The sequence below is a fragment of the Syngnathus floridae genome, unplaced genomic scaffold (assembly GCF_059516105.1).
Source record: "Syngnathus floridae isolate MCC-2025c unplaced genomic scaffold, RoL_Sflo_1.0 HiC_scaffold_302, whole genome shotgun sequence".
NCBI lineage: Eukaryota > Metazoa > Chordata > Actinopteri > Syngnathiformes > Syngnathidae > Syngnathus > Syngnathus floridae.
This window is the reverse complement of record NW_028284262.1, coordinates 20,925-31,476: the sequence shown is the minus strand read 5'-3', so window position 1 is coordinate 31,476 and position 10,552 is coordinate 20,925. Positions and strand designations below refer to the sequence as shown.

At 57.4% G+C, this 10,552-nt stretch overlaps 1 non-coding gene across 1 annotated transcript; it reads right to left on the bottom strand.

Moving 5' to 3' along the window:
- Positions 1-599: 599 nt before the first annotated feature.
- Positions 600-672, bottom strand: trnam-cau (transfer RNA methionine (anticodon CAU)). Its single transcript has one exon. It is a non-coding gene; the product is annotated as a tRNA-Met (tRNA).
- Positions 673-10,552: the final 9,880 nt, after the last annotated feature.

Genomic DNA, 10,552 nt, shown 5'->3' with positions numbered 1-10,552 from the left:
GCCGAGTCCAAAATAAGCAGACGTCGCGCAATAGCAATCGCCTCCGCCGAAAGTCAGCTTGCCGCCGTCCTGACGGCATCGCTAAAACCGACCACCCTCGTTCAGCGAATTGAGGTCTGGGGTTGGCGGACTCGGGCGATCCGGCTGCGCATCTCGACTCGCTAGCTATAGGACCCCTCCCAGATGCCTTCGCCCCGACCCCGAGCGGTGTCCGCCGCGGGGTTACGGTCGGCAAAGGCACCATGGGGCTGCAGGTTGAACAGGGCAGCGGTGTCGGGGTTGCTTCCGCGTCACCGATGTCCGGAAGGCCTCGCTCATGAAGCCGAAGACCACTCGCTGCTACGGCTCGCCGTAGATCGAGCCGAGCTCACCGTTGAAGATCGTGGGTCTGGTAACCCGATCTTGTCAACGTTGGTAAGGCATCAACATCGACCAGATCACCGAAGACGCTAAAGGTTGATGCCGAAGATATCCCCGCGCTGGGGCTGCGTTTTGACCCGGCGAAGGTGACCGCGGCCGGCATCAACGTTCGCTGGCGTTGATCTGGGCCCCCGCCTGTAGGCGCTGTGCAGGCCCGCCCGGCAGGCATGATCGTGCGGTGGGCCCGGTGGGAATCGAACCCACGACCGAGCGATTATGAGTCGCCTGCTCTAACCACTGAGCTACGGGCCCGCCGGGGACCCTACCGTGCAGAACTGGTCGCACCGATTTCGCTAACCAGTCGCCGTTTTGGACCCGGCCAGATCATGCAGGCAACGTCTGTTTAGCTCCGGGGGTGGGGCTCGAACCCACGGCCATTCGATTAACAGTCAGCAAAAACGGGTTCCGGTGTGTCGTGTTCCGCGTGTTTACGTGGTTTTGTGTCACGGTGTGACCGGTGTTTTAGGGTGCTTCACGGTGCTGGTGTGTCAACCGTGTGTCAAGTAGCGGGGTTTCTATTCGAGACAGAGACTGAACAGAGGCGTGTCGTTGGGGTCGGTTGTTGGGGTCCATTCTTGACCATCGAAACCGTAGCCGTAATCGTTGGAGACTAGCTCGGTTCCATCGGTGCAGCCCCAGATCCCGACCAGAGCGAGGGTTGGGTCGCCGTCGGTACCTACGCATAGCGAGTTGGTGTAGAAATCGGCGACTTGATCGGTCGGTCCGGTTTGACCTTCGCACGGCTGCGTAGCTTGATGGTTGAACGCAACCGCAGATTCACCGCACACCGAGTTATCGAAGACGGCGCTCTCGGGCAGCTGCCCGATAGTCCATTCACCGTCTTGGACGCCGTAGCCGTAGTCGTTAGTGAACCACTCGCGGCCGTCGTCGCAGGTGTAACCCAACGACACAACGATGATGCGTTCCCCGGTGGGGTCGGTGCACGCGCCTTGCTCGAAGAACTCCATGACCTCGTTGGTGGTTTGGCCAGGGTCACGCTCGCACGAGGTGGTGCGATCAAGTCCTCCCGGAAGGCTGCTAGAACTGCCGCAGGCACCGGCCAGAAGCGCCAAGGTGATGGATAAAGCCGCCGTTGTTTTCATAACCGCCAGTGTGCCCCGCCCGATCCGCGATTGGCAAGTGGTGTCACATGCTGCATTTAGGTTCGGACACTATGAATAAGGGCGAGACTCAATCAATCGTTGATCAGCATGTGGCTTTGCTGAAGGTCACCAACCATCAATGTCTTGAACTGATCGAAACGCTCCGACAGGTCACGAACCTTCAGAATCACAACGGCCCGGTCCGTATCACTCAGGTCGCTGTTTATGATCTGGACTAGCCCGGTTTCGATCTCAACCAGTTTGCTATTTAGGTCGCTGATTTCGTTGACTAGTTTGCCTAGATCGACTGGCTGGTCTTCGATAGGTTCTGGATCCGGTTTGAAGAAGTGGTCTAGCGTCGGTTCCGGCTGTTCGCCTTGTTCTATGCGGTCGACTGATCCCGGCGCCCAACTTAAACCACGCTCAAGACCACGCTTTGTCTGGTCACGAAGAGGCCATTGCTTGGCTTTCTCAATGTTGTAAATCGTCTGCACGCTCACGTCACTGTCCCGTGCCAACTGGCCTTGGGTGAGTTGCAATTCGGATCTACGGGCTAGTGCAAATTCAGCGAGATCCATAGCCTTGGGGTCCCTGTCTCGTGTCATAACTAAATAAATATCACACTTATTTGGCTATAGATATGGGCTTTTTTGACAATCCAGTTGGTTGAAAAATGGGCCTAAACGCTCAATTTGTGGATCAATTTCTATAGCTAGACTTAATTTAGGGATTGACTCTTACAGTTAGAAGTAGTTATATTTCTGGCTATGCAGATCAACGGGCCGTGCCTGAGAGCAATCCGACTCAAAATCCCGGGCATGACAATCACCAAAGCCGCCGAAGCGATCGGCGTGTCGCAACCAACATGGTCTAACTGGGAACGCGGAACCCGAGAAGCAACCCGCAAAAACGTTAGAGCTATCGCTGAACTGCTCGACCTCGAAGACCTCAGAGCGATCGTTTACGCACCCAAACCAATCCCAGACCCCGGGTTCATGGACGAGGAAACATCATGAGTGTCCCAGCGACACCAGCCCCCGAGGACGCTGACCAGTTGCGTTACATCTCCGTCAGTTTAGAGCATCTGGAATCGCAGCTTCAAATCCGATCTGCGAATGCTGATGCGTCTGCTGCGAAGCGTGACCAGTTGGCGTATTCGATCGACCAGTTACGGCCGTGGTTAGAGCAAGGAGCGACCGTGGCGGAGGCGATCGACCAATACACCCAAGCAGAGGCGCAGCATGGGTGAACAGGTGTCACGCGAGTGGATCACCGCTGCGCTTGAGCGGATACACCGTGAATGGGTTGATGCACATTTGGAATCCGGTCACCTGACAGCCATGCCTTTCAAAGACCTGACCGGCATGGATCTCGGCGGCATGGATCTGACCGGTATGGATCTGAGCGGCAGGAACCTGAAATCGGTTAAGGCTCAAGGCGCTGATTTCACGGGCGCGGTTTTGGATCACGTGGAGGGTCACTGGTTTGATTTGATCGGGGCCTGCCTGGCCAGGGTTAGTGCTATAGGCGCGGTTCTTGACGAAGCGAAACTGTCGCGTGTCAAAGCCTTTAACGCGAACTTTCGTGAAGCGGATATGCGCTGCGTTCTAGCCGAAGAAGCTGATTTCACGGAGCGTTGTTCGCCGACGTTGACCTTCACTATGCCAGATTGAGACTCTCGAATTTGAGCTACGTGATCGCTCACCGCGCCAGGTTTGAAAGAACGGACATGTCCGGGAGTGAACGCCTCCAACGCTGATTTCACCGGCGCCAACCTGCGCGGCGCCAAAACCGAAGGCGCGTATTTCAGAGACGTAACGTTCAATAGCCACACCCGGCTACCGCACCCTGACCAACTGGGCAGAGCACTGTTCGTGTCGCCAGAGATGATGGCACAAGCAGAGGCGCAGCATGCGTGACCATCAGATGGTCTGTAAGCCGCTTGATTCGTGGCCGGGTGAGCGCCGGACAAGGTTTCAACGGTCCCCGTGTGGGGTGGTGCCGGTAACCAAGCAAAGGAAACAAACGACACCACCCCAAAGGCCGGTGCGCTCAACCAATAAGAACACCAGCCCAAACGTCTGAAACCCACTACTCAACCAAAGCAAGGAGAAACAGACAATGAGCGAAGCTAATACAGCTATGGCCGATCCGCCACCCCAAGTCGAATGGCCTGCGGACAAGATTCGCGAGCTGCTCGAAACTCGGGAACTGTCTCGTGGGCATGATTCGTCTGGCGTGTCGCCGTGCGCAGCAGACGTGATCAGCAAAGCGATCGACGGTAAATGGTCACAAGCCCCGTCTTGTGTCCACCCGGTGTTGTACCGGCACCTGCACAAAGTCAACGACAATCCGATGAATCATGATGATCTTGAGCGGTTGGTTACTGAAGCGGGGCCGTTGTTGATTAACACAACCCATTTGACGCCGTACGCGGTACTGGTTGTGGTCAATGCTGGGAGAACGGTCGACGGGTTCATAGCGGCACTTAAATCTGTTAAGAGGGATTCGAACCTGAGCCGCTCAAACCTGAGCTACTCGGACCTGAGCGGCTCGCACCTGAGCTGCTCGAACCTGAGCGACTCGGACCTGAGCTACTCGAACCTGAGCTACTCGAACCTGAGCTACTCGGACCTGAGCTGCTCGGACCTGAGCTTCTCGGACCTGCGCGGCTCGAACCTGAGCTGCTCGGACCTGCGCTACTCGGACCTGAGCTGCTCGGACCTGCGCGGCTCGAACCTGAGCGGCTCAAACCTGCGCTACTCGGACCTGAGCGGCTCAAACCTGAGCCGCTCAAACCTGAGCTTCTCGAACCTGAGCGGCGCACGCCTGCCGCACCCTGACCAACTAAGCAAAGCGATAGGCGTGACCCACGCGACGATGAGCGAAGCGGAGGCACAGCACAATGTTGCCTAACCCGATCCACCAGCCAACCATGTCCGTGACCGAGGTAGCTGAAGCTGTGGGTTGCAGCCCTCAGTCGATCACCGATTCGTGCCGCCGAGGAGACATCCCGACGTTCGCTTCACGTGAAGGGGTAATCAGAGCGAAAGGTAACCGGATACCGACCACGTGGCTTTACAAGCAGCTCGGCATCGACCTGCCGTCGTTTGACGAGGTACACGGATCATGATCGCACGTCAACACCGCCTGCTAACAGACCATCAGCGCGCGGACAGCCTCGACCAGATAGCTAACGACCTGCTGCTCAACCCGCAGACGCTGTTACCGCAGCGAATTGCGCTCGCATGTTGAAAGCGCTCGCTGAAGACCAACGACTGCCCGTATTCACATCTCAAACGCGGGGGTGGGTCGTGATCTTCTTAAACATGCTGATAATCGGCTGCGGATCGGTCATGGTGCTTTTGATCCACAAAGTCGAAACCGCTGAACACAGACTTGCTGAAGCACACGCCCGCAAAACCGGTGCCTTCCGGTCGGACCTGTTCAACGAGATCGAACAATTAGAAGACCGCGTGACCACCGCCAGGTGGGCCCGTGACGCCAACTCAGTCATGTTCGGCGTGTTGTCGTTCATCGCCCTAGGGGTGATGTTCGCATGATTTTGGTTGTGGTATTGCTGACTATGCCGTTGCTGGTGACCATCACTGTTGGCGGCGTGTTGTGGTGGCTCAACGACCGCCGGGTGCGTGACGGGCTAGAGGCGTTAGCGCGTGACACGAACCTGATCCACGACATCAGAAGCACCCGTTTCTGCGATGAGGACAGCGTCGTGGACGCCGACCTGACCCACGAAGACGCCCGTGCTGACCGTCGGGTCGTGAAGTCATGGCCAACCAAAACTGCCAAGACCACATGAGCGCTCTAAGGCCGGAACGGCTATGCCGCGAATGTCAGGGAGACAGCCTTAGGGCAGGCAACCCTGATTGCGACGTGTGCGATACGACAGGCACCGAGTTAGGAGCTTGGAAACCGATCAGCACACGTCACTTCGGAGCCCTGTTCAAGTCCTTTGGACATGCACTCAACGTTTCGTCTTTGCTAACCAACTTCTTTGAAGATGGGTCGCTTGTAGACCCAAGGCTGCCGCCAATTACATCAACGGTTTGGGCATTGTCAGACGCCGATGTGCTCAGATCTGAACCCGATCAGGACGGGTGGACCTACTTCCTAGCTGACTTCGGAGGCGAACCATGAGCATGCACCGTGCCGTGCGGGAATGCCAGGAATGTTCAGCGGGAACCGACTACAGCAGCGGCAACGTCAAATCATGACCCGCGAGCTTCACGCCGACCCTGCGCAACGCCCCCACGACGACCTGACATGGGAGTGGCACTCCACGCACCCATCAGACCAGCTATGGGTTCAAAACGACGGGTCAATCAGCAACGACCGTGGACAGTTCCTTCACAACCGACGCAAGCGAAGACAGCAAAGATGACTGCGGCTGGTGTGCTCAACCAAACACCAAAACCAGCCCCCAACACTTGAAACCCACTACTCAACCAAAGCAAGGAAAACCAGACTATGACCCGGATTGTTGGGTTAGACGTGTCGCTCACAGCCACCGGCTACGCACGTGACGACGAAATCGGCACTATCAAACCAGGGCAACTCGCAGGCCCCCAACGCATGATCCACCTGCGTGACCAGACCATCAACATCTGCGTTGACGCTGATCTGGTCGTGATCGAAGCACCATCTTTCGCGTCGAAATCCTCAAGGCTGGACCAGATACATGGCCTTTGGTGGGTGATCCGTGTCGCTTTGCACGAAGCCGGTCACCGGGTCGTTGAAATACCGCCAACCACGTTGAAAAAGTATGCGACCGGGCGAGGCAACGCCTCAAAAGTTCAGGTGCTGGTCGCGGCGCGTGAACGGCTCGGATTCAACGACTTCGACGACAACCAAGCCGATGCCCTATGGCTCCACCAAATCGGCCTGCACCTCACCGGCCAACCCCACCCCCAAATGCCTAAAACCCACGTGCAGGCACTGCTCAAAGTGGGGCTGCCATGACCGTCATCGGGTTGAAGCATCTGGTGCACGCAGCGCCCAAAACCATGGGTAACAGCCCTGCGGTGACAGCGCACCGGATGATCCGCAAAGACCTCTTGAAGCCGGTTAACCCCCGGCCCGGTTCAGGCAACCCCCACGAATTCACTCATCAAGATCTGGTCACAGTGACACGGCTTGAAAACCCGGCGTGGACGTATCAACAAGTCGAAACCCACGTCCACAAAACCCTGGAAACGGTGGTTCTGCCGTGACCGTCACCCAGCTAAACGCATTCAGCACGCCACCCCAACTAGACCGCCCCGAAATACTCAGAGACCGTCTAGGCCGCTACGTCCTCTCCCACCCTAAACACCCAATGGGCAAACCCCGATCATGGACCCGCGTAACGACGTTCACCAAAACGATCTCAGACACGTACGCGCTGGGGTTGTGGCAGCAACGCCAAGTCGCCGTCGGGTTAACAACTCGACCGGATCTGCTCCAACTCGCAGGGTCGGTCCAAAACCCGGACCACCCCGACGACAAAAAAACGCTTGATCAGATCTGTCGAGACGCTCTCGAAGCCGCAGGGTCTTCCACCGCAGCCAACATCGGCACAGCAATACACGGCTACACCGAAGCAGTAGACGCCGGGCTCGAACCTCACATCATCGACCCCCACACCCGCCACCTCGTCGACCTCTACCAACAAACCATCACCGACGCAGGATTAATCATCGAACCCGAATGGATCGAACGAACCGTCATCAACACCACATACGGGATCGCCGGGACCGCTGACCGGTTCGTCACCGGCCCAGACGGCACCCGCTACGTCCTCGACCTCAAAACCGGCAAACACGCCGCCCGGTTCGGACTCCTCGAACACTCAATGCAGCTCCACTGCTACGCATCAGGCGACGGCATGTGGCAAGGCCCCAACCGCAAATACGACCCGATGCCTGACCGGTTAGACCAAACCGTCGGGTTCATCGTTCACCTACCAGCCACCGCAGAAACCCCCATCTGCCAGATCTACGAAGTCGACCTGACCGTCGGCGTCGAAGCGTGCGAAACCGCAGACACCGTCCGCCGGTTGAGACGCTGCAAACCAATGAAACCGTGGCTCAACCCGTTGCAACGCGAACGAGCCGAACTGCTCGCACACGTCCAAGCAATGCCACCACAACGCCAACAACGCGTCCGTCAAGCATGGCCCAACAACGTGCCGTCGCTGCTACACGACCACGCCCACACCGCAGACACGCTCACTCAAATCAAACAACTCGTCCACAAGTTCGAGACACCACTAGCCGACCCCGGCGAGCAAGAAATCATCAAAGCCCGCATCAAGATCCTGGAACCCGACGAGTTCACTGCGATCGAAACGGCGTGGGCCGAAACCAGCGTGCCAACCATTGACGTGGCATGGACCGTCGAAGAACTCGACGTTATGAAAACCCTTTTAAACCAAGCAAAGGAAACCAAAAAATGAACCAAAATTTCGACCACGCTTTCGGAGCCGGAGACGCCCTGAAATTCGAGAACATCGGCGATTCTCACCTCATCACGGTGAGAACGATCACGTCAGAGAACCGTGTCAACAAGTTCACCGGCGCAGACGAAGAAACAATCGTCATTCACGGCACCAACGACCTCAACGGCAAAGACGTGCGCCTGTTCTGCAACAAGAAACAAATGCTGTACGCCATCGGTGTAGCCGTCGGCAACGCCACCAACGGGGCCACTCAGACACCGCAGCCAGGCGGCAGGCTAAAAATCACACGCGCTAAAGACGGTCAACCGTCACAAGCCGGGTACCAGGCGCCGCACGGCTACGAAGCGCTGTACCAGCCGCCGCAACAGATGACCGCCGCCGCTGTCGCTGAGGCGTTCGCCACGCCAGCCACACAAGCAGCTCCGCAGCCCACACCAACACAACCACCAGCGGCACCACAAGCAGCGCAGGCAGCCTCCGACCCGTTCGCCACACCAGCCGTCACACCAGACACCGAACCATTCTAATGAACACCACAGGACTACTAGAACGATTCCGCCACCCCGACGACCACACAACACGCGTCGGGGTGGCGTTAACCGACCACACCATCATCTACGTCGAAGCGGACACGTTTGAAATATCCAACAACGGGGACCTAATACTCACCTGGCAACACGACCTAGCACTAGTCGTAGCCGCCGGGCGATGGACACACGCCTACCGCTGCCCAGAAGGACACCAACCCCAAGCGGTCACCGAAATATGGGCAACACCCGCGGACCAGTGGTGGATACCTGACCAGTGACACACCCGCTACTCACCGGCGTAGCGGACCTGCTCCAAACCCAAACCCACCAAAACGACCCATACAACTACAGGGTCGAGAAACGCCTCATCTACTACGCCACCCAAGGCGCAGACCAAGGCGAGCTACGCCACCTCGCGCAACTATCAATCGGTCAAGGCCACGAAATACCCGAAAACGCCGGGCACGACCTAGCCGCGCCCCCACAACACGTGCCGCTACCCGAAACCGCCGGGTTCCCCGACTTCCCCACCCACATCTACCCCGACTGGCTCCAAACCTACATCAAACACCTCGCGCACGACCTCCAAACACCCGTCGACCTGCCCGCAACCGTCGCCCTAGGCGTCCTCGCACTAATCGGCAACGCCAAACACGTCACAATCCAAATGCCAGGAGGCTGGACAGAAAACACCAACCTCTACCTCGCATGCGCGTTACCGCCAGGCGGATCAAAATCACCAGTGTTCAAAACACTCCTCGCGCCACTCGACGCATGGCAAAAACAACTCGACCAAACCCACCAACAAGCCGCCGCCATATGGAAAGCCGAACAATCCCGTTACATCGCAGACGAAAAACAAGCACAACGCCAAGCCACCCAAAAACACGCCACCGCCATAGACCGCGGGCTACACAACGAAGCGTTCGCCCAACTCCACCAACACGAAACACAACAACCACGCAGGCAACGCCTCATAATCGGCGACACCACCCCAGAAGCGCTACTAGACCCGCTCACAGCAGGCAACGGGCGCCTAGCCATCATGTCCCCCGAAGGAAGCCTTTTCGGAGCTCTCACCCGGTACACCCAAAAAGGCGCCGACCCCAACCTCGACATCTACCTCGCAGGGTTCTCAGGCGACCGCTACAGCGTCGACCGGCGCAACAGAGACCAACCCATAGAACTCGACGCAGTACACCTCAACATCTGCGTCCTAACACAACCCGACCCGCTACGAACCATCCTCACCAACCCACACGCCACAAGCCGAGGATTCACAGACCGGTTCATGGTGTCACAACCCGAACCAACCGTAGGCAAACGACGATTCGTTGACCATCAAACAATCCTCACCGCTGAACACCACCAGCTATACGACCAAATCATCACCACGCTAATCAACGAAACCCCAACAGGGCACACCCACCAACTCAGCCAAACAGCGTGGGACTACTTCAACTGCTGGCGCCAAAACATCGAACGTCAACGGCTAGGCAAATGGGCTCCCCTAGGAGGGATGCCCGAAAAAGTTCACCAAGCCGTCCTGCGTGCTACCGCGCTACTACAAGTCATCGCCGACAACCCTGACCAACACGACATGACCGCCATGATGGATGCATGCGACCTCGGCGACTACTGGCTCGAAACCGCGCTGAAACTCGCACACAAAACCGAAGAAGACTACGTCGACGAAGCAGCACGCAAAGTCCTCGGATGGGTTAAAGCTGAACAACACAAAACGTTCACCCTGGCTCAGCTTCGTAACGCTGGGATCATTCGTCGTCAGTTCTCAACGAACAAAGAAATGGCCCGTGTGATGGAGCGTATGGAGCAAGCAGGGCTGGTTGAACTGCCTGCTGAGGATGACCGCGAATGGTGGAAGACGTCGGGGCCACAACCATCACCCACACTTTCAGTCGTGGATCAGCTCGACACATGAAGCGTGTCGAGGAACTGGTCGCGTGTCGGGCTAACCAGCTAGCTCGACACAGCCGGACACGCCAAAAAGGGGCTTTGTGTCGAGCAAATTTGTTGCAAAT